The 24942-nt window shown below is 38.6% G+C and overlaps 1 protein-coding gene across 1 annotated transcript in view; it reads left to right on the top strand.

The window, feature by feature from the left end:
- The window catches only part of PRICKLE1 (prickle planar cell polarity protein 1), a 117472-nt gene that overhangs the window by 11263 nt on the left and 81267 nt on the right, over window positions 1-24942 (top strand). The gene's annotated exons all lie outside the window — the stretch shown is intronic.

The raw sequence follows: 24942 nt of genomic DNA, 5'->3' as shown, positions 1-24942 counted from the left end.
CAAGGCTTGCAGTTCTAAAACTTGTGAAACTACCCAATTCCCTTGGAACTTCTCTACTGTGCAGACATGGCCAGTAGCAAAATCAGCTAGCCCCAGCTCATTTTTCCAACTACATGCACATTGCCAAGTCCAATAATCAGGGCCTCAGAGTGGAAATTTTTACCTGAATTATCTACTTGGGTTGTTTGTACAATGTAACTGCAAAACACTCCCCTTTAGTCATTATGTGAAGAGATATTGTGGGACATTTTAGTGGTTAAACAGGGTTTAAGGATCTTTTGAGGTAAATTGAGAGCTGGTTCAATGTATTGTTTAAAACCTTCATGTTTATAGGTTTAACTTCCCTGAGGTTTCGCAGCTAATCTTGTTTATGCTGGACTTCAAGTTTATAATAAAGGACACACACAGGCATTTTCTCAGGGGGGATCATGGCTCACTCCTTCATTTCATGTCCCTGTTCAGAAGTCCCCTGCTATCAAGGAAAACTTCCTGATCACCCTGTATAACATAGCAGCACCCCTAACCCCCCATCACCACCTAGCACTCCCCAACTTCGTTACTCTGCTTCACTTTTCTCCATAGCTCTTATCACTGTTTGAAAGATAATTTCCTTATTATAGCTGTCTGTTCCATGAAGATGGCTATATGCTCCCTTGTCTACTGCTTTCTTCTTAGAGTGGTACTTGGCACATAAGAACAAAAACAGTTGCCATTGAGTCGATTTGGACTCGTGGCAACCTCATGTGTGTCACAGAACTGTGCTCCATAGAAGTTTCAATGGCTGATTTTTTACATGTAGATTACCAGGCTTTTCTTCTGAGGCACCTCTGGGTGGACTTGAACTGCCAACCTGTCAGCTGGCAGCCAAGTGCATTAACTGCAGGGGCTCCACTTGGCATATATTGTTGTTATTGTTAGTTGCTTCTAGTTGGTTCCAATTCATGGTGACCTTATGTATAACAGAATGAAATGTTGCACAGTCCTGTGCCATCTTCATGAATGTTAGTATGTTTGGGTCCATTGTTGTGGCACTTGTGTTAATCTGTCTCATTGAGGGTTTCCCTCATTTTTGCTGACCCTCTACTTTATTCAACATGTTATATACCTTTTTCTAGTGATTGGTCTTTCTTGATGACGTGTCCAAAGTAAACCTACCTAAGTCTTGCCATCCTTGCTTCTAAGGAGCATTCTGGTTGTATTTATTCTAAGTCTGATTTATTCGTTCTTGTGGCAGTCCACAGTGTATTCAATATTCTTCACCAACACCACAGTTTGAATGTACATACCAAACCAAAACCGGTTGTCATTGAGTCAATTCCAACTTGTAGCGACCTTACAGGACAGAGTAGAACTACCCCATAGGGTTTCCAAGGAGTGGCTGGTGGATTTGAACCGCCAACCTTTTGGTTAGCAGCCGACCACTTAACCACCGTGCTACCAGTGTTTAATAAATACCTGTAGAATGAATGGCTGCAAAAATATAGGGACCTAGCTGTGCTTCAGATCAGAACCTCACCCCTCCAGTCTAATACGTAGTGCTGAAAAGTTGGAGAGCTTTAAGCTTATAATCTCATTCTTGTAATAAGCTATAAAGTTAGCAAATGGCCACCCTAATTTTACAGGGTAGGAGCCCGTGGACCATTTTAATTTTATATATAAAATAAAGACTAATAGAAGCCAGTATTCTGTTTTTATCTGAGTTAAAATTTCCAGAGTAGGAATTTTTTTTACAGCTGGAGTTTATGAGCTGCCCACCTCCAATCAGAACAAAACCAGAGAAATGTGATCGAGTATGAAGAAGGAGTCTGATCAAATATCTCTCCCCAATTCCCTCCACCCCAAAGTGATCAAAGAAATGTAGTCATGTAGCGAACAGCCTCGTTATTAACAGAAGTAAGATTGAATATTTGCTGACATCGAGGCTGTGTGACTTCCCTCTTCACAATGTACCCACGCTACTCCGTAACCTTAAAAAAAAAAATTGGAGGCAGTATCTTCAGTCAAGCTTTTGGTGTTGCCTTGTATGTTAAAACAAGGATGACAGACTGTCTTTCACTCACAAAATCCCCTGATTTAAATTCCAGGGGTAAAAAGCTAATCCTCTAAGTGATTTCAGCCAGCTTGCTAGGAAACCTAGTTCCTTGAAATTATTATTTTAATGTCTCAGATTCCAGGGCTAAATTGGCAGTGAGTCAGCTTTTCTATTAAGGAGCTGAGCCAACTTATTTGTCCAGAAATTATCACGTTTTAACTCTGGAGTTCTTTACTATAATAAGACTAATACCCCCAAAGTACACAAAGCACGTTCAGGTTTATCTCATTTATCTTCACTGCATCCTTGTGGGAAGGTCCAACCACGGTTATCCCCAATTTACTGATGAAGAAACTACCTGTTAGTTCAAGCCTTGGCTTCCCATAGTCAGGAGCTTTGGTTTGGCCATTGGTTCCTAAATAGTTTGCAGTCAAATATTTAGAAAGAATAAAAGAAGAGAGAAAGTAAGCAAGCATTTGTAGCTTACTTCAACGTTTGATGATGTTTTATTGTTTTGTAAATATTGCTGTATTTATGTTTGTTCTATATTAAATGTTTTTAGAAAATTACACAGCCTCTCGTATTACTAACTAGCATGTGATTTGGGATAAGTTGAGTTGGAATCTACTCGACGGCAGCGGGGAATTGAATTTTCTGGACTTCTTATCCACTCTGTGCCTCAGTTTCCTCAACTATAAAATGAGAGGCCTAAACTTTTGATTTCTGATGGCTTTTTAAGCTCAGAAGTTCCTCGATTCTAAAATACTGGATTTGGAGGTCATAATTTCAAGGAGTCAGAATCGACTCGATGGCACTTGGTTAATTTCAAGGAGAGAGAGAGATGGGGAGAGAGAGTCAGTTTCTGGGTGATGCTAACAGTTAACACCCTCAACTGCTAACCGAAAGACCGGAGGATCTGGTCCCCAGAGTTGTCTCAAAAGAAAGACCTGGTGATCTATTTCCAAAAAATCAGCCACTGAAAATCCTATGGAGCAGAGTTCTATTCAGACACACATGGGGTCATCGTGAATCAGAATCAACTGACATACAGGCTTTGGAAACTATATAATAGTTCCGTTTCCTGTCCATCTACCCTATCCTATCTAACTGTAATATCCATTATTAATAATTTCCAGACTTTCTTGGGTTTGTCCGGCTTTGGTGTAAGGGAAATCACAAGAGCGTTGGAGTCTGATGGGCTAGGGCTAGGGCTAGGGTTCAAATCCACTCTGTCTTAACAGCTGCATGAGTGTGGTCAACATATGTAAACTGTCTGAACCTGTTTCCTCTTTTGTAACATGTGGTAGTAATACTTACAGAATTCTGTTAGGTACCTAGCACAATGTCTGACACAGAGAGTAAGTGGGATAAGTGTTATTATTATTACCATTACCTGAGCTCCTGATTAGAATTATGTAATAATCTACTAACCAAAAGTTACTTATATCAGCCAGGTGCAATTTTAAAGTTTCTTTATTATTTAGAATGGCTGATTCAAACTCCAACAATAGCTGTGTTTTAAAGACCTAAGAGAATATATACTTCCTCTTACCAAAAGAGTCCTTGTGGTGCAGTAGTTAAAGGGCTTGGTTGCTAACAGAAAGGTCAGTGATTCGAATCCAACAGCCACTCCATGGAACCCCTATGGGGCAGTTCTACTCTGTCCCATAGGGTTGCTATGAGTTGGAATCGACTCAGTGGCAATGGATTTGGTTTTTTCATTCCTAACAGAAGTGTGGTTTAATAGGTTGTATTATAGTTTTATATGATGAGCTGAAAAAAAAGCAGTGATTTAAAAGCACAAATTATTAATCTGATGTAGTAATAGCAATGGGACACTATGTTCGTACTAAAAATTACAAATGTGAGTACTGTTCATGCATGGGAAATGTGGAAAATTAAAAAGTACAACTCAAACTAGTATTCTCACAGTGATTACAACTATGTTATGTGTCTTTAAAAAGTGTGTGTCCATTGATCAAATTGGAATTAATTTTGGAAAGTTTAGAGAGGCTTTAGGAGTCCTGGTAGTGCAGTGGTTAAGCACTTTGCTGCTAACAGAAAGATCAGTGGTTCAAACCCACCAACCACTCTGTGAGAGAAAAGATGTGATGATCTGCTCCTGTAAAGATTTCAACCTAGGAGACCCTATGGGACAGTTCTACTCTGTCCTGTAGGATGGCTGTGAGTTGGAATCAACTCAGTGGGACACAGCAACGATAGAGAGGGCTGGCTGAAACATGAAAATAACTCAACATCAATTATAGTTAACGTTCCTAGTAAGTTTTAAAACCATGATAATATTCTAATCTTCCTCAGCCACCAAAGAAAAGCTGGTGTATATAGTGCAGTAAGTGGTGAAACTCTCTGTATTAATCTTAAGTAACGCATGTGGACAAGCGTCACCATACCTACTGGCCTGGCATTCCATTTTAGTAGCATTACCATTAATTACATCACTAACTTTTAAGCTCAGTCTCAGGACCTTGGATCTTATTCACATTCTACTTAAACTGAACCCGAAGTTACAAGCAGCCCACCAGGAGGTATTATACCACATGTATCGCTATGAGTCGAAATCGGCTCGACGGCAGTGGGTTTGGTTTATTACATGTAAGAAGACTGAGTTTGTGAATTGTTCAGATGAACTCAGCCATGAGCCATGGCGCACCTCCCGGCAGATTCAAAAGTGACTATGAAGTGCTGCTGCAATAAAAAAAAAATAGGGAGGACTTTATAAATGTGACATTAATAATCACCAGTTTGAATCTGGGTCATTTCAGCGGTGACTCAAAGATCAAACGCCATCAGATGGTAATGACTGTGTGAAAGTACTCCAGGTTGACATTCCATTTCTTAATGACACCTTTGTGGACCTTCTCAGCAGACTGTTAGAGGGTGGAAGAGAAATAAAGTCCAGCATGCCCCTTGGTCTGAAGGTTACCTCTCCAGCTCACGGTTGGCACACTTTTACAGAGATGTTTAGGAATGGTTTGCTGCAGTTTCTGTTGTTCTGGCTTCTTAAACAGATACACCTTTTATCTTTTGTCTCTTTTACTCACCACTTGATTCACTTCAAAGGGATGGTATCTATTTTGCATATTCTCTGCTATCTTTTCTCTGAAAGCAAGGAGAAATAGCACTTACAAATAACACGTTAATTAACCATTTAATGGTGAACTTTTCCATTTTTATTTTCAATTTACGGGCATCGTGTCGACACAGCTTTATTGAGTGTCTGTGGTTTGCCAGGCACTGCATTAGGCTCTGGGAATACAAACATTAAATAAAAGTGTTTTCTGCCTTTAAAGAACACTTTGTTTTTAAGTGTATTTAACCACTTAATTGTAGCCTGTTGTAGTAAAACAGGAATAGAGAAGTGTAAGAGATACAGTAGTGGCGGAAAGGCAAAGGTGGGAGTCATTTGTTCGTGCAGGTTATTAAGAAAGACTTAAGAGAGGAGGAGATGCTTGAGCTGGATCTTAACGGCTAAGTAAGAGTTAGCCAAACCACAGGAGTGAATACAGAGGCATTCTAGGCAGAAGGAAAAGTACATGCAAAGGCAAGAAACGTGAGGTGAGCATGAACCTCAGTGAATTGGCAAATCTTTATATTTAGCTAAAAGATTAGCTATGCTCTGGGTCATGGGCTTATTGCCACCTTTATGAAACTCAGTTTCAGTCAGAAAGAAGATATGAATGTTGACAAATTTAATTGTGATTGTGCCTTTCTTACCAGCGGTTGGCTTTAAGCTTCCAGATAAGAGTGTTCTGTTTTCCTCCATAAAGTTTCCATTTACCTGGCTAAGCTACCAGGTGTTTACACTTTCCATTGTTATGTTGGTACAGTCCAAATTTATTTACTCTTCAGCTTAACTGCCAGGTTTCAATTTCAGCGATAAGTGTTTAGCAACATAATATAATGAATGTTACATTTTTATGACATTTGCTTTCCATGAAAGCTAAATAGTTGAAAAAAAGAAGCCTGAATGTCACCAAGTAGCCTTCAGATGCGTTTTGTTGAGTTGATGTATCTCTGTTTTGTTTTTATAAAAACTTTTTCTAAGCTTAAAAAACACCTTGTGAAGCAAAAGTAGCAAACAATAGGCTAATAGGAGATGTATTATTTTCTTTATTTTCTGATTGTTATTTCTTGAACTGCTATTAAAAAAATCGATGATTCAGCTAAAAACAGTCTGCAACAATATAAAGTACTGTACTTTTAAGAACGGATCATCTTTATTTGTTTGCTTGTTTTTCAAAGATGCACTTGCTTCTCAGATAGTGAGGTTCTACTGTGTTTCGAAATGTGGTTCCTCCGTGCACTGATATTAAGGTTGTGACTTAACATCTTTTAGGATTTCTGCCGTCTAGTTGTCCACTGAGCAGTCAGCATGTTTTCAGGCAGTCTGGTGTGTGATAAATATTTTGTAGCATATGTGACTGAACATGCCAATTTCAAAGGGCTTTGTAAGCTTTAATTAATTTTCACAAGAACCAGATGCACTTCACTTTATTGATGGCAAGTCCACAGACAGTGGGGTTAACAGTGTTCCCTGAATTCATCCACCAAAGTGGTTTTCAAACTTTTTTGATAGCTGAATACTTCTTAAACACAAAATGATCTGTAACACCATCATATAAAATAAGATTTCTCTGATTGGAAGGCAGGAAGGGAGTTCCTTCTATGGCTGCTAGAGTTAGCAAAAAAAAAAAAAAAAAGCCCAGTTAAACTTGAATTTCAGATAATCAGTGGATAATTTTTTAGTGTAAGTATGTCTCAAATATTGCATGTCCCTAAGAAATTATCATTTATCCGAAATTCACATTTAACTGTATTATGTCTGGCAACACTAAGCTCACGGTTGTAGCCTCTCCCTCTCAGCTCCCTTTTTTTCTCCCCGGGCCAGCCCAACCCCCTGTGTCCTTGAACATAGTTTGAAACCCACAGATAGAAGAACTCTATAGAAAAGCTGAAAAGCAAAACAAAGCAAAAACAGTTGCTGCGGAGTCATGGCAACCCCGTGGGTTTCAGAGTAGGACTGTGCGCCATGAGGTTTTCAATAGCTTTGTTCTTTTGGAAGCAGATCACCAGGTCTTTATTTTGAAGCACCTCTGGATGGGTTCAAACCTCCAATCTTTCAGTTAGTAACCAAGCACTTAACCGTTTGCATCACCCAGGGACTCCAAGAAATGCTGAAAGAGATATAATAACACATTTTCTCCTTAGTTCTAAATTTTAGAGAATATTATCACTCCCTCAGGTATGTTTGAGAATCTCTCCCATGATTACGCATCCATCACTACATGTGATATTTTTAAAGAACCATTGCCTGTTCTTTGCCTTCCTTGCTTTTTAGGATAAAATATTTTAGTCTCCCAATCTATGGGAGCAGTGTTTGCTGTTTCTAGAAGCCAACAACGTAACTCCTATGAGTAAAGAGAACTGATGGTATAATCAGATTGCAGGGCGGCAAAGAGAGTCTATAAAGAGGAAAATGGATAAACAGAGCCCAGCAAGAGGAATATGAGTAGGAACTTGAGAGTGCTTCTCTTAAGAAACCCAGGGGAGAAGTACTTCGTGTGGGCTTATCATTGTCTTTTGGGTTTGTTGGTATGTACATCCTGTAATGGTCCTGGCTTGATCCCAATGCCCATTAAAGGAATTCTGTTATTTTACTCTGATTATTTAAAGCAGCCTTCAGTCACTACTCTCATTTCTCAAGGAGACTGCTTGGCAGGGTATTTGTATTTATTTGGCCGTTATATTTCCCAATGTAAGTGAGTACATTCCAATTAGCAATCAGAAGCCTCTAAATTTGTTTGAAGTGAAACAATCCTCCAATGCCTGAGGGACTCCCTGGATTAGCTGATAAAATATCTTTCTCTAAGCATATAAGAAACTAAGAACTCTATCCTGTATCTATGAAAACCCAAGGTGCTTTGGTTTGGATGCCCTGCATGGGTGGCCTGCTAATTCTATGCACGTTTTTGTGTTTCCAAAATGATAGTGCTTTTCTTGGTGATTAGATTAGGAATAGGTATGCATTTATTCTTTGCCCCTTCCTCAATTTTTCACAAAATTTGTACTATAAGCAGATCTATTAATGATGTGTTTTTAACAGCATTTCTATGTTTAAATGTTCCAAAGTATAGATGAAGATCATTAGGACATAGAAAAAAAATTTTTTTAATTTGAAAATGTTTATATATATTTAAGGTTAATTGTAATGTGAAGGAGCCCTGATGGCGCAGTGGTTAAGAGCTTGGCTACTAACCAAAAGGTTGGTAGTTCGAATCCACCAGCTGCTTCTTGGAAACCCTATCGGGTAGTTCTACTCTGTCCTGTAGGGTCGCTATGAGTCAGAATCGACACTACGGCAATGGGTTTTGGTTTGTAATGTAAAACCTGTCCAAATAGTTTGCACTTAAAAGTTATGTTATTCATTTATTCCTTTCTTCATTCAGCAAATGCTTATTAGATGGCATTATACAGACTCAGTTATATACATCATAAGAAAGGGGTGGTGGGTAGAAGGAGAGCGAGAGACCCAGATCGACAACCCATGACCTCCATCCTTCTGGATTTTCCTGTGCAGTGGACTAGAGAACGCAGCATACATTGCCCCTGAGATGGGAATATAAAGATGATTGGCTTCAATTAAAACTGAGTGCGCCGACACTCAGTGAAGGCAAGTAGCTGTCGGGAGGCTGTGGAAGTGTCACCAACAGTACCCGAAGACCTAGATTTCCCGAATTCTCGTTCAGTGTTCTTACTCTTGCCCCCATCAAAACAAGTGCAAGGTCCCAACTCACGAGCAGAATCTGAAAGCCATCAGAATCCCTGCTTGTTTCTGTGCACAAGGCCTGGGGCTCCAGGGCCTTGGGTCCCCACACCAGCTTTAGGTGCAGCCTGAATTTGTGCTGGTTGTTTTCACCCTCCTAGGCTGGTTTCAGGGATTTTATTTTTAATCAACTGTGTAAGCTACATGGATCTTTCCTTTTTTTTTTTCTTAATTAATTCTCTTAGAGAAGGAAATGGCCTGTAATTTTGTTCCTAAAATATCTCTTTATTCCTAAAATATCTCTTCATAAGACCCTTTACTTGTCTTCTTTTTTTTCTTACTCTGAAACTCATACCCAATGTATAATAGAAAGAATCCTAGAATATTTGTATTTTCTCTTTTATAATGTTGACAAGTATGAAATGTTACCTCTTCATTACGTTCCCCACCTTTCACAGTTTGAATAGGCTACATTTTATTACATTTCTCAGTGGCCAGATGAAGGTAGAATTTAACAGGGAATTTGAGGAGATTTATGTGATAAAGCCTGGAAAATTAATTTTGTATTTGCTACAACTTTTGGGGTCAAGGTGAAATTCATACAAACTATTGTATATTAAACTGACTTACTGTGAAAATGTCTCCTGAATATACCAAAATAATTGCTTTAAAATAAGACTAAATGTTTTCTTCTTTATTTTGATTATGTAAGTTAAAGTTTGTATAGTAATTTCCAAAAACCTAATAAATATGGAATTTGTTACTTCAGATGCCCGTTTGGATTTGGAAATACATTGAGATAAATATGAAAGAACTTTCTTAGAGGACTTACTTATGAATAAACTAGATGTTTTCTAGAAAGAGAAATATGAGTGCCATTCAGAATTCCCTAATGATAATTCTGTGAGCTGTTGAAGTCAAACAAATGTCTTGATCACTTGAACTGCCAGATGGAATGTTATCTAAAACCAGAACAGCTTCTTTCTACTTTAGGACTCCTATGAATTTTATCACAAAATCACTTCATACCCTATTTGGAAGGCAGCCACTAAAGCGTGGAATCTGACAATTGTTTAACAGCGCATAGTAAAACTTTAAATAATTTATGACTCCAGGAAGGGAACTGTATCCAGTTGAAACTTCCAGGGGAATTCGGGTAGGTGGACATAACCACCCAGGTGTCTTGGCTCTGTTCCAGTTGGAACTGGATAATGAGCTCATAAGGCTGAAGCCTACTTTGCCTCCCTCCTTCGCAAAGTTGCTTGTCAATTAGCGCAGTGCCATCCAGCACCACACTGGGACATCGATTCACATTGATTCACAAAAGAATGCCTTGGGTCACACAATGACTATCTAATCTATAGCAAGTGCCGTCTGTGGCTCTCTGACTTCAGAATATGTGCTGTTTAGCTAATGACATAATCTTTCAGCTGTACCACCCTGAGCAGAATTTCCAATACCACGCTGCTCATCTTAAACATGAAACTTGGTGAAGTGATATGTTCCCATTATCGATCCATCTGTTCCAGGGATTAGGTCACCACAAAAGAGTTAATTTGTCTTGTTTTGAGGGTCATATTTAATTGCATAGGTCACAAAGAATGATAAATGACTGCTTTTTACATTACTTCAAGTCTTTGCTTCGTTTTATCTCTAAGCCTGCTGAACAGCATAATCAATGTCCTCAATCATCACAGCTGGTACTGTGATGTGTAAGCTGAGTTACCTAAAGCCTGAGTTAACAAGTCCAGAAAGTGTAGAATAGCCTTAAACTGGCTTGTTCACAGAAAGCCTCCTGCATCCAACAAGAAGAAAGGAGGCACTAGATGGCAGTCTTAGACAAACTTCAAATGACCTTCCTCTGTCTTCCAAAAAAAAAAAAAAAAAGCATCATCTAAAAGCAATCACTTCTATTCCAAAAGAACTTGAACTTGAACTCTGCTTCATAAAAAATGTACATCTGAGGGTGTTTTGAAATTTAATGTCATGGTATAGAATTTTATTTTTGAAATTGAAAACAATTTCATGTATACTTTAAGGGCCCATTGATTTAATTGCCAAGCTTAATGCCCATTTTAACTTTATTTTTTAAAATGCTGATAGAGAGCTTCTTTTTAGTCTTTAAAAACGAGAAAAAAAAAATTATGGTATGCCCATAGGGTGGAAAATTAGGCAGCTGTTAAAAATCAAGATGTAGATATAAAATAGAACGGAAAGATATTCAGGGTTTGTTTGAGTGGAAAAAAAGCAGACTATGAAGTGGTAAGAAGTATGTGATCACTTTGGGGGAGAACAACATGTACTCGTGTGTTTGTGTGTCTGTGTTGGTCTCTGGGAGATGGCATTATGGATTTTTTCCTTTCTGCTTATTTGTGTTCTTAATTAAATATATTTCTTCTGTATTATGAGCATAGAATTGCCTTCCTAATGTCTGGTGAGCTTCTTGAAAATGTTACTTACTGTCTTTTTTCTATCAGTCGTATATGCCATCTTACTTTGTGTGCTCATTCATATAGCACAGTTAGTATTTACACTGTGGGATATTTGTCATTTAGAAATAATGCAAAAAGTGTGCCCCATTTTCACAGTATAGAGAAAATGATGCTGTGCATGTTAGCAAACTGTCTACAGATCTCGTGAATGATTTACATGTTTAATTTCTTTCCTGTAGTTTCAACTCCAAGTCAGGTACTTATTAGAGCAGATTCCATCCATATTGATCATTTTCATTAAACACCAAAGATGTATAAGTCACGTATTATCAGAAACTATAAATATTAGGTTGCAAAGTTAGAGATGAAGGTTTGTAAAGGTTAGTTTCTCTATGTCCTGTTCCTCATCAGTGTGTGTGTGTGTGTGTGTGTGTGTGTGTTGAAAGAGAAATACTTATCCCTTTAAAAATAGTTTTTAAAGACTAAAAAGAAATTCACTGTCAGCATTTTAAAATGTAAAGTTAATGTTAAAATATATCTAAAGATGGTAACCCTTATACTTCTTACCTTCTGTTTTGGACATTGATATCACTTGAGGATTAGTGCTCCACTATAAGGTGAAGAAAAGTGTGATTTGAAGAAAAAAATTGAACTATTTAAAACAAAAAAACTTCTTACAAAGCTATTATTAAAATACAATAACAACATCATACCAAAAGCTTGATTCCATTTGGGAAATAACCCAGGAACAATCATCTATCAAGACTGAAAGACTCTATACCACATGGTACCCTGGTCACTTGATAAAGGAAGCTTGCAAAGTGCAGTTCCATTCAGAAGGGGACATTATAGACTTTGGGGGACATTAGAGGTTATTAAAAATGCATCCTGGCCTTAATGGAATGCCTGGCACAGAGTGTGAACTCAGTAGTTATCTATTGATCAGTTGATTGTGTTCATCAAGGAATTTTTAGTATGCAGTAGAATTTTGATTGACAAGCTCTGTATACTTAATATGAAAGGCTTTAGAGAAGGGTACAGGGGCTAAACCTGCTGGACAGTTTGTTAAGGTATGTTGATCCCCCATGGAGTCAGTTTAATTTCATTGTAAATAGTTATTAAAAATAGTAATAACAATTTTTTGCCCCTCATATGGAAATTAGAGTAAAATGGCTAGAGTGGCCTGCAGATGCATCAGAATCACTCAGCCTCGTACCTTCATTATAGTGCTCAATACAGTATTACAATTCATCTCTTTATATTTTATCTTCTGCACACTGAACGTTGAGGTCCTTGAGGAAAACAGTTATATCTTGCTTGTGTTTCTGTATTTGGAACCCAGCCTATAATAGGAGCTCAAAAAAAATTTTTTTTTTCAATTAATGACTAAACAGGTGTTTCGTAAGTGAAAAGACCAAGCTTGGGACACCAGACCCTGATGACTGTCGGCCCGGTGAGAGTTCTCTCTCCACTTCTTATCTCCAGTACCTGGCTCAAAATAGAACACAGTGGTTGAAGAATAGGAAGGAAGAATGGGAGGGAGAGAAGGGCAGAGGGCAGAAAAACTCAAAGTTTCAGAGTTAACAGAATGTTTTTACACACATTCTCATTTAACCCTTATAATAAACCTGTGTCTATTGTACCATTTTATAAATGACGAAGCAGATTCTAAATGGTTGAAGGAATCACTGGGGGTCATGTAGTTACTACATGTTAGTAGCTAGACTAGAATCCAGTTCTTATACAAGCCCAGTTCTCTGTCCCAATTTGCTTGAAATAAACACTTAGGGTCCCCCTGCTGAGACAGCAACCAGCTCCTCCTCCAGACCACTTGGTTTTCCATCAGTTGTCCTCAAACCTTCTCTACCGTCTATATCCTTCCAGGTTAGTAGCTTCAAAAACCACCTGGTTGTCCAAACTAGAAGGGCGTATATTATCCTTTACTCCTTTTTCTGTCTTTCACATTTATCCAACTGTAAGTCCCATCTAATTTACCTTCTGAACATTTCTGGAACGAGCAATCCCCTCTCTCCAAGGATCTGTCTTTTATCTCAGTGCACTAGCCTACCATCCAGGCTTCTGGCTTCCATTCTTGTCACTTCTACACTAAAGAATGATCTACCTAAAATGAAAATCTGACTATACCACTCCTTTGTTCAAAATGTGGTTTCCCCGTGAGCATCCGTGGTCTTGCTCCAACCCACCCCTTCACTCATCTCTCTCCTGTCTCTCCTTTGCCTTCAACCATCAAAGAACACAGGCTAGATTAGAGTACCCCACATATTTTGCATAAATGTTCTCTGCCAGGTACAGAAAAAGTTGCCCTAGCTTTCCAGAGCATAGTTTTAGTCCTTTCTTCAGCCTCCCTTGATGGCCCAGTTCTTCTCCAGCACCTTCCTCTCACTAGCCTCTAGGATGCTGAGGTTAAGCACTAGTTTAAAAAAGAAAAAATAGGGAAACTGGGCATGTGAAAAGAAATTAGCAAAACATCAGATGTAAACAAATGCACTTACCAAATGCATAAAATGGCAGGATTGGCCAGGCTTTACCACTGAGGAGGACGTGATATTTGTTTGTTGTGGGACTGAGCCCAAAAAAAAGGCTCCTCCTTGTGTTTACCTTTTCCGTGTGTCTGCTAAGGATTCTATCATATATTCCATGTTCTTTTATTTAATGCCAGTTCATCATTGTCTTAATGGCCTTTGAAAAAGTACCATTTTGATTGAGGGTGGGTGAGCGAGATGGGATAGTTGGGCTTTCTTTCCCTTCCTCTACTTCATTTTTCCCCAAAACAGAACCTCTTTTAGGTAGAAATATTTTTTAAGTCTCTTTGTTCTTACTATGGCCCCAGACATTTCCTTCCTTCCACTGCCCCCCACCCCCCATCTCTCCAACTCCTCTGACGGACAAGAGTTGGAAAGAACCCCCTGTTTGGAACTTTCAGAGACGGTGACTGTTCCCCTTCTTCCTCTCTCCTTTCAGGCATCATCCACAGCCCTGTTCTGCTGATTAAATGTTCCCTCAGCACAAAAACAGCTGCTGTTCCCAGAATTCTGGTGATTGCTACAGGCAACTTAGATTTTAGGGAATCTGGGCAGGCCAATTAAAATATACCCACACCTCACTTATCATCATGGTTAGGTTCCAAAGACCAGGTCTTTCTTTATGTGAAAATCAGCGTTATGGGAAAATGGAGGATTTTTTTTTTTTTTTCCTGTTTTCAGACCATCCATTTGTCTGATTTTTTTTATTTAGGAAAATATGACCATAGAAGTTATAACAGCTAAGATTCACTGATATGTTCATCACTGTAATGAGTCCATTTTTGGATTCTTCTGCGGAAGAGGCTTGAAGGAGAAAAAGCTGATAAAGCAGGGCTGTGTGACTGGAGGGCCCCTGGCTTAACCACTTCACCTTCCTCCTGTGCTGGGTCAGACCTTCCCCCATGGAGCCTCCAGGGCTCCATGATCCTGCCTGCTCTGTTCCCTGGGCCTCGGCAGTCACCAGGGCCCACAGCTTCCTGTGAGGGTGCTGGGGGCCTGGTCACCACATGGCTCCACCAAGGTGGGGGCTTCAGGCCCAGTTCAGCTCACTTTGGGGTGTCGTTAAACTCATGTGCATTCCTTCCAAATACCCTTTCCAATGCCACTTTCTTTCCTCCCTTCCCACCCCACAGCAATTTTGAGCTTTAGGGCCTCAGGTCTCATAGGAGCTGGGAACCTACAACAGGTTCCCACTGGCTTGGTGCTGTCTGCATGTCAGCCTGGAAGCTATGGCCACCAAGGAAGCTGGCCCTGAGTGGCAGCTGGAACTGGTACCTCTGCTGGCAGTGGGAAGCAGAGGGCTCAGGGCAGTGCAACCCAGCTTCCCAGAGGCCCTGCTCAAGGGAGAGGACACTCTGCAGCCATTGCCGCCATGCACCCCCCCCCCATTAATTTGCAAAATAGTCAGTTAATAGATTTTTTACTATTGTCATAAATGTAAAATGTCAGATGAAATAGTTGATAAATGAGGAATAGGTATTAATATTTGTATTTGTCCTTGACTAAGCCAACTCAGATATTTATGAATATATTTTTAAACATGTGGATATCTATGTAAACTTCTTCTAGAATTTTTTATTTTTCAATTTGCTAGTGCTTATGTTCTTGCCCAAAAAAAAATGTATTTAAATAAATGCAAGTTAAATGCAGGTTAATCTCTTTGGCAATAATTGAATTATTGTTCTTTATTACCAGTGGCATTGTACCCTGTCTGCTTACATTACAGTAAACCTATCCTTTTGCTTTTGCTTACATTCCACTAGGACTTTGGAATCCAAACGATGCTGAGATTGACCTAAAAAAAAAAAAAATTAAGTCCTCTTGCAAGTCATCCAAAGATATTTCTTTGGATATTTCAGTGAAGTTTGGGAAATGCCAGTATTCCTAGATTTTAAACTGTGATCACAAGAAAGATTTCAGTAGTGTTTTGGGGAGAGAGGTTTTTCATAATGGAGAGAAGGATGGCATGATGAATCAAAATTTCTTGACATTATTTTACTTTAAAAATTGCTCTATATTCAGGGTGACTATAACCAAACCAGTTGCCATTGAGTCAGTGACAACTCATGGTAACCCCATGTGTGTCAGAGTAGATCTGTGCTTCATAGAGTTTTCAGAAGTAGGTTGCCAAGCCTTTCTTCCCAGGCACCTGTGGGTGGACTCAAGCTGCCAACCTTTCCATTAGCAGCAGAGGATATTAATCTTTCTGGTTTATGCTCATTGTCCCAACGTAATTATTAATTGCACTCCTTATACTCTTAAAGTGTCCTGGTTTGCATGAGAGACTATATGTTTTCCCTATCTGTATTCTATTTAATTATTCAACAGTCATGGGGTGGGGGGGCGTTCTCTGTAATTCAGTATTTTAAATAAATGCAAGAAAGGCAGGGGGGCTTTCAGAAACTCCATTACTTATGTATTGGAGAATGAAGAAATCAGCATTCTTACTCATCTTACTTGAACTCTGCTTGCCAGAGGTAAGTTTCTATTTGTGGTTGAAACTTAGTTATCTTCCAGAGCCATGAAATTCTCCTGATAACACTATTAAAATTTTAATAATATCAGGAATTGTGAATGCAAGCTATGCCTCTGTTGGTGATCCTGTGTTTCTGTGCAGCAATCTCCATCAAGCTATCTTAGCAGTAAAGTTTCTTCCACTTTTATATAAACATCTCTCTCTTTTTTTTTTTTCTCTGATGTAGGGTGTTGAAGCTGCTTTTTATAAAGGGGGAATGTTCACATCTCTTCTCCACATTATGAAGTTGATATTTAAATTTTATCTTTGTGTATCTATCTGCCTGTAGGTCTTTTAACTTGCTTTTGTTCTTCCTTGTGTGTTGTTATTGAATCCTTACATCCTGGCTTCTTCTTATATTCATTTATTCATTTCTCATTTCTTTCACTGTTAGTCTAACTTTATCATTTCTCATTTGTTTTTAAGGTATCTTCTAAAGGAGCTCTATATCAGAGTTCACAGTAGTTACGAGGAGCTCTGGTGGCACAGTGATTAAGAGCTTGTCTGCTAACAAAAGGTTGGTAGTTCGAATCCACCAGCCACTCCTTGGGAACCCTATGGGGCAGTTTTACTCTGTCCTATAGGGTCACTGTGAATCAGAGTTGACTCAAGGGCACACAGGGACAACAGGAGTTAGTGAACTCATTTACCAGCTCATTTCAAGTACATTGGAAGTATATCAGCAACTCTTCTCAACTTCTTTTGGTTCTAATATGTAAATAATTTGAGTTTGACTTTAAAAAAAAAAAATTATCAACATCATTTACGTCCTCAAATTGAATTTCACCGTCTTTTACACAGTCTCTAGTGAGACTTCCCATTCCTCCCTAATCTTTCCCTTTGTTATAGTACCATGTTAGCATATATACTTTAATTTTCTAATAAAATTAATGAGATAAGCTATCTTTGCCTTTTGATTGATTGGAAAAATGGGTGAGACATTACATTTCCACCTGTTTGCCTCAGAGCATCCATACGGTGGTAGCTTTGTTGTCCTCATTAGTTGCCTTTCTCGACTCCAACTCATAGCAACCTTAGGTATAATGGAACTAAATATTTGTTGCCCGGTCCTGCGCCATCTTCAGGATCTTTGCTGTATTTGAGCCCATTGTTTTGGACGCTGGGTCAATTTATCTCACCGTAGCTTAGTGACTAACAAACTTCCAGAGTGCTTTTGAATTCACAATATGTCTCAGCATTCTTAAAGATGACTTTGAGTCGTTATAATTAAAAAAAAAAAAAAAAGGACATCTAATACGGAAAATAAGATAAAGTTCATTTTACGCTCTGAAAAGTCTCTGGTGAGAATTCATAGCATACCTATTAGCCTGCAATTGAGAACTGTTTTGGAGCTTCGAAAAATATGACGTCTAAGCTTAAGCCAAATTAGTTACTTAATTCTTGAGTAGACTGCAGTTGACCTTCTATGGTAAATAAACCATTTGAAAACACGTATCCACAGAAGAAAAAGGATCCCGTCAGTAAGCTATCGTACGACTGAGTGTTATACAATTTGTCGGTTGAATAGGACAGAAAAAAAAATAGTGTTCAGGTGAAAAACTTGGGTGGAGTAATAGGAAATGTTGGTAGAACAAAGGTCAGAGAAGTGTGACTGGAGTGGTTGGAAAGCGCTTTCTTAATGAAAAATACCTATGTCTGCTTGATCCTTTTTTTTAATGGCTTCCTCTCACAACATATATACACAAAAGGAAGAGGGAATAAAGGTTGTTACTGAATATATAGTCCCATTGTAGGCTCAATTGTCCCCATCTTGTTACAACAGATGACAGTTTCTTGTTAGTGTAGACATGAAAAGGATGTTGGTTTGATAAAGTGTAAGCCTTAAGCCACTTCCCTAACATGATCTTTCTAATAATCTTCAAAAAGTTTCTGAGGCTTATCGCTTTCTAATCTTGTCTGGCAATGTGACAAATGCCTCAGGGAAGTGGGGAAGGATATAACCTGTCTTCAGAGATTTATAGCATTTCAGGCATCACAAATCCTGTAGGATGTTTTTTGTTCTTTTTGAGAATAGGACTCCATTAATAATTATGATATTATTAATGAAAGTTAGCAATATTATTGCTAGTTATGAGAACTCCCAGTAGTGCATTGTGTTTCTTCCATGAAGGTGGCACTTTGGATATACTAAGTTTAAGGGGATTTTTTTCCAAAATCAGAGATAATTTGTGCAGCTGTGTATCCATTTTGCCTAACTTCCTTTGTGAACAGTGGTGGCCCTGTGTGGTGGCCTATCCAGGGTCGGGGATGCTGGCTTCAGCCATGGCAAAGGACCAAGGTAGCAAATAACTGCCTAGGCTAGTATAAAATACAGAAATAAAAAAACTTGCTTGCCTTTACTGGAAATTTGGATCACATAATCTCTCCCTCTTGCTCTCTTTCTCTGACTCGTTTCACATATCCAACAAATAGTTCCAGACATTAGAAAAGGTGTAAGTAAGTTTGAATACTGACTTCAAAGACTAAGCATATCTAAATATTGAAAGATTTTCCATTTTACCTGTGGTATCTGAAAATTTAATTCTCCACCTTAGGTATAAAGAGCTGGTTCCTGTTTATTTCTTTTCTAAATATATAAGATGAATGGTTAGCACATTAAGACTGTGAAATAATGTTTAGGGGACATGGATAAAATTGTTGCCTGTACCTAAGGAAGGAGAGACCAGGGCATTTTCCCTCAGCGTGGAACTATTTGAATTGGTTTTATTTTTGCATATTTGAATTAGGAAGGTATATTGAAGTATTCTGACTTCAAAATAAAGTTTCAGATTTTAAGATCTTTGACAGCCCAGATGGAATATATAGGTTTGTGTTGTTTTCTAAAAGCCACCGGGAAACATTTGAAGCGAGATATGATGGCAGTGACACAGAAGAAAAAGCGATTTCTTTGTCAGTGTTTTAATGCACGTCTGGAACCTCACAGAGGCCTGAATTCATTGCCCTTTGATTTTCTTTTGTGAAGTAGAAGTGCTCCTTGTTCAAACTCTTTAGTACTCTCAGTTTCTTAATTTTCTACAGAAATTCTGCTCTAAACTGCAGCCTTAGAGCTCGGACTTCTCGCAGATGAAAAATGTATACAATCAATCGTGCAACTCAATGCACTTGATTAAATGTCAGTTTTGTGACTGACAAAATGAACTAATTCAATATACTTGCCCTTTTTAGAACGTCTTCTGCTTTCTGGGTGTAGCCTTCCTTGGCTGAGGTTTACACCGTATTAACCATGTATGTTGAGGCGTTTGTGGTTCAGTGGTAAAATTCTCACCTTCCATGTGGGACACCTAGGTTCACTTCCCTGCCAGTGTACCTCATGCACAGCCACCACCTGTCTGTCAGTGTGGTTTGTGTGTTGCTATCATGCTGAACAGGTTCCAGTGGAGCTTCCAGACTAAGACCGAGCAGGAAGAAAGGCCTGGCAATCTACTTCCAAAAATCAAATTCCTATGGATCACAGCGATCCTATCCCCAACCAACCATGGGGATGACGCAGGACTGAGCAGCATTTCATTCTGTTGTGCCTGGGGTCACCATGAGTTAGGGGCTGACTGTAAGGCAGCTAACAACCACCACCACCATATATCTCAGCTTTAACTTCTCGATGAGAAAATGTTCTTTAAAAGATTAAAAAAAAAAAAAAACCAAACCTATTACCGTCTAGTTGAATTGTCTCATAGTGACCCTGTAGGACAGGGTAGAACTGCCTTCATAGGGTTTCCAAGGCTGTAATCTTTACAGAAGCAGACTGCCACATCTTTCTCCCATGGAGCCACTGGGTGGGTTCGAACCACCGACCTTTTGGTTAGCAGCTGATAGCTTAACCAGCTGTGCCACCAGGGCTACATTTTAAAAGATAATAAGTTCATCAAAGCCAAGAAAGATCACTTTCTTACTTTCTGGAAAAAGACTTTTGAAATGAAGTGTTTCTTTTTAGCAATGTGCATTCATGCCAGCCCGTGGTCCAGCACCCGTTCACAGCTGGCATCTGCGGCCCAGGGTGAAGCCAGCTGCAGGACCCAGACAAGCAGCATCCTGTTGGACACCTTCATTCACTGCATTTTCCACAGCAGCATCGGAATTTTCCTAAGGCTATTTCACATATGGAATTTTAAAGAAAGTTTGCCCTTCAATAAAATGGTAATAAATCTTAGGAAACATCGTGCCTTTTTTTTGTTTTAATTAACTTGGTATTTCTCTAGTAAACCATGAACCAATTATTGGTTGTTCCTACCCTTTTTCATCCTTAGTGGCAATAATGGACAAGGAGAAGAATTATGAAATGCTTTGTGTGTGTGTAAATTTCGAATTAAGGGGCATAAGTATTTCACAAAATATCTCTTACATTTTTACATAAGAATATGTATGCACTAATCTCAGATGGATTGGGGGTACATTTTATTTAAGCAAAATAGCATTACTTTAGTGTGACGATGTGGAGCTTGTATGCTTAAGCAATATTGAAACACATTTCTAATACGTGGCGTGTGTGACATGTCTTTATCCTGTCTTTAGAGACACTATCTTACTTGGAAGCCTGATTTCGAGGCTGTCATCACTACAATATGCCAATTACTAAGCTTGTGAAGTGCCTCTCTAAAAGCCAATTTTAATGACTCCAGGCTGCTATTAGAATAGTCTAATCAAATTCTGAAAGTGACAGTTTCTTATTTGAAAATGTCAAAGCTGTTCATTTTTTTATTGAAAAAATTGTGATGATTCTGGAATGAATATCTTAGTGTGTGTTTGAGGGGCCTATTTATATAGAGAGAGAAAAAAAAACTTTGCACGGTTACGTAAAACAGTCATGAAACCTAAAATTTTCATTTGCTGGTTTTATGAAAACAAGATGACTCCCACCAGAAACCTCAGAATTTTAATAACTCAAGTGTTCCACAAACTGTGCATGACAGGTAACATCAGGATAGACCCACGTCCTGGTAACTCGTTAACAAACTCTTAAATCGACAACTATGAACATCTTTAACAATAGGGCATTTGCAGAAAGGACAAGAGGGACGTGTGTAAATGGATGATATAAAAACTGGAGTTCCATTTGCTATTTTAATTATTGGGTTTTTTTTTTCCCCATTTTAAGGGAAGCATATATTGTACGGGGGTGGCATGCTAGAGATCTCTAGCTGGCAAGTTATTTAGATTTTGAAATGCATTTTCTCATACAATGTGACCAATTACAGTTAACTTCCTTCTTTCCTTTGTCTCTTTTTTCATCCATTTAGCAGATACTTTTTGAGTTGCTCCTCAGCCCAGGCTGTTCCCAGGCCAGTCCACAAAAAGGTTGAAGTATTGCGCATATGTGTTGAATAAACTGAGTGTATTTCAAAAGCATTCAACCATTGTCTTGAACCCTCCCCATACCTTCCTGCCCCGTAGTAGCACCCAGCATTCACACTCTGGTATAAATGAATGTTGTGGTCCTTGGTCCGTATCCTATACTAAGCCTTAAACTTTTTGAAGACAAGGCAGTGTCTCATTGTAGCCTGGTCTGGCATATTGTAAGTGCTCAAAAACATTCATTGAAGAAAGCATAAATATAATTGTGGAGTACATTTGAGTTTACAGATCCGAACTTCTGCATTATCTATCTCAATCCTTATTTGAGGCTTATAATTCAGTTACATATATTGGAAAATTAAGGGGATGGGATTGACTGTATAGACTTCTTGGCTAATTATAGAACTCAGTTGTTGAGTCATTTCACAGAGACTTATTGAGGCCCTGCTTTGTACCAGACCCTGTCCCTGAATAAGGGTCAAGACACAAGAACAGACCTGGCTGGGGCCATCTGCATGTTTGAATCCTGAATGCAACACTTACTAGCTGGATGACCTTGGTCAAGTCATTTATCCTCTTCTGAAAAGTGGGGAAAATAATAAACCAGCTGCCATCAAATCACTTCTAACTCCTGGCAACCCAGGTAGGTCAGAATAGAACTATGCTCCATAGGGTTTTCATTGTCTGTGGCCTTTCAGAAGTAGATCCACCAAGATCTTTCTTTCAAGGCACCTCAGGGTGGACTGGAACCCCCAACCTTTGGTTAACAGTTGAGCACCCAGTACCTCCCTTGTAGGGTTGTCGTGAGAATTAGATGAAATGTTTTATAGAAAATGTTTAGGCCTGTATTGGTATTATTATTGATGTTGTGGATACGGAGGTGGTTAGTACCAGAAATAGCAAAGACGAGTGTATCGTGAGATACAGCTGGATAGATGAAAAGAGCCAGTTCTCCCAGGGTCTTGTCGGCCTCCATAACAATTTGGAGCTTCATTCTCCATCATGGGAAGCCAATGAAGCTTTTTAAGCAGAGGGCGGATTATGATCAAGTCTGTCTGTAGCTTTTGTCTCTGCATGAAGGCTAGAGAATTCAGTTAATTCAACATGCAATTGCATAAGGCAACCTTGTAAGTGGCCACTTAAACATAATCAATAGGGCTTTATGTCTGAGTCACAGAAAAGAATATGGATTGTATTCACAAACTGAGGTGGAGTGGTAAATGTTTGCACTTACCTTCAAAGTGGAATTAAGAGATATATAATATTACAGACCTAGCCTCAGGCTATTTATAAAGAAAATCAAATTGAGTGATTAAATAGTGAAAGGCATAATTCTTTTTGCTCTTTGGGCCACTTAGAATAATACATGGTTTATATGCACTGGGGTTAGGAGTGAGGTTATTGCCAATTCTGAGCAAACAAGTATCGTATAAAGAAAATGCTGTACAGAAATAATGGTCATTCTAGAAGGATTCTAGAGAGACAGTTTTTTAAAAGCCATTCTTAAATGAGTCGCCTTTATTTCTTATTGTTAAAATATTTAGAATGTATTATAACTTCATAACTTTAAAATATCCATTTATTATACTTCAAAATTTTGTGCTAAGCCACAAAAAATCATAATGAGAAAATTTTTAACCCCAGCTCTTATGTCATTTGGAACTTGACACAACATTGGAAATGATGATCTTTGTTCTACTTTCATTAAAAAAAAAAAAAAAATCAATTATGTGTATGTAGTACTCAGGTGAGTGCATGTTGTAAAAGGCTTTACATTTTAAGGATGGGGATTTAAAAGCAATAAAAAAGAAATTGCTAACCTGATTTTATACTCCCACATAAAAATAAAGGTTGTTTTCCACGTATATAAACACAATAATACTGTTTAAATCCAAAAATTATTTACCAGCTGCCAGTTGCTGTTGAGTTGATTTGCCACAACTTAGTGAGCTGCATCAGAGCAGAACGGTGCCTACAAGGTTTGCAGTGGCTGAGCTTTAGGAAATAGATCCCCAGACCTTTCTTCCAGGGCACCTCTGGATGAATTCGAGGCTCTAACCTTTAGCAGCTAAGCACATAAGCTGTTTGCACTACCTAAAACCAGAATCCAAACCCGTTGCCATTTAGTGGATTCCGACTCATAGTGACTGTATAGGACAGAGTAGAACTGCCCCATATGGTTTCTGAGGAGTGCTTGGTGGACTCAAATTGCCGACCTCTTGGTTAGCAGCTGTAGCTCTTAACCACTATGCCACCAGGGTTTCCACCCACGGACTCAAAAATTGTTTGAGCTAACTCTATTCCATTTTCCTCTATATTCTAATAGAATTTATGTATTCTAAAAAATCTGAAGTGTGTATTTTTTAAAGCCACCCACTCAAATCAACCCTTAGATTTGAGTCTGAATGTTGACTCACTTTCTCTGAGTGTCTGTATTGCACTGCTTATTAAAGCACTTGAGATAAGAGGAAAAAAAAAGTTCTGTGTCCATTTTGGAAACCCTGGTGGTGTAGTGGTTAAGTGCTACTGCTGCTACCCAGGAGATCGGCAGTTCAAATCCACCATGCGCTCCTTGGAAGCTCTATGGGGCAGTTCTGCTCTGTCTTATAGGGTCGCTACGAGTCGGAATCAACTCAGTGGCAATCGTTTTTTTCAACGGTGTCCATTTTGTTTTGTTCAAGCTGCAGGAATTTTCTTATTAATACTAATAATTGCCAAGTACCTTACAGAAAGAGTTAGTGGAGGGAATTCAGCTTCAGTTTTAGGGGGAAAGTGCTATGTTTTAAAACCTCCACCATGAATAAAACTTGGATTTGCTGGCGTTAACAAGTTCACTCCCTTTTTTCTCATGGGTTTGGCTAAAAGCCTTTTTAAACCTGAAACTTCCCACTTTTGAGTAGGAATTTGCCTCACCTCATGCGATGCATATAGCTTTGTTAGAAGTTTCTAGTTCCCCTATTGAATAACTTGTGAAATTGTGAGTCTGAAAAGAAAATCGTCTCCCACCTTTGAAACACTCAGTGTCCTGTTCCAGACACCTTTTAAAAAGATAATTAGGGAAATATATTTCCATAACTTTCTTAGAAATGTACTTTTTTCCAGTTACCATTTTGGTTATGGTCATAGTCAAAAACCCAGTGCCACGGTCATAGTACTTTACTTAATTTTAAAAGTTTCCACTTTGGAATTATAAATTATTTCACCTTTTCTACGTTTTTGCTCATTTGTACTTTCTAATTGATATACAGTAAGAATGATGGGCATCATGTAATGAGCACCTAATAATGCAAGACTTATATGCATTATTTCTTTTGATTTTCACAATA

Source organism: Elephas maximus, chromosome 4 (assembly GCF_024166365.1).
Source record: "Elephas maximus indicus isolate mEleMax1 chromosome 4, mEleMax1 primary haplotype, whole genome shotgun sequence".
In the NCBI taxonomy this organism is placed as follows: Eukaryota; Metazoa; Chordata; class Mammalia; order Proboscidea; family Elephantidae; genus Elephas; species Elephas maximus.
The sequence above is the reverse complement of the archived record's forward strand: the minus strand, read 5'-3'. Positions and strand labels throughout refer to the sequence as shown.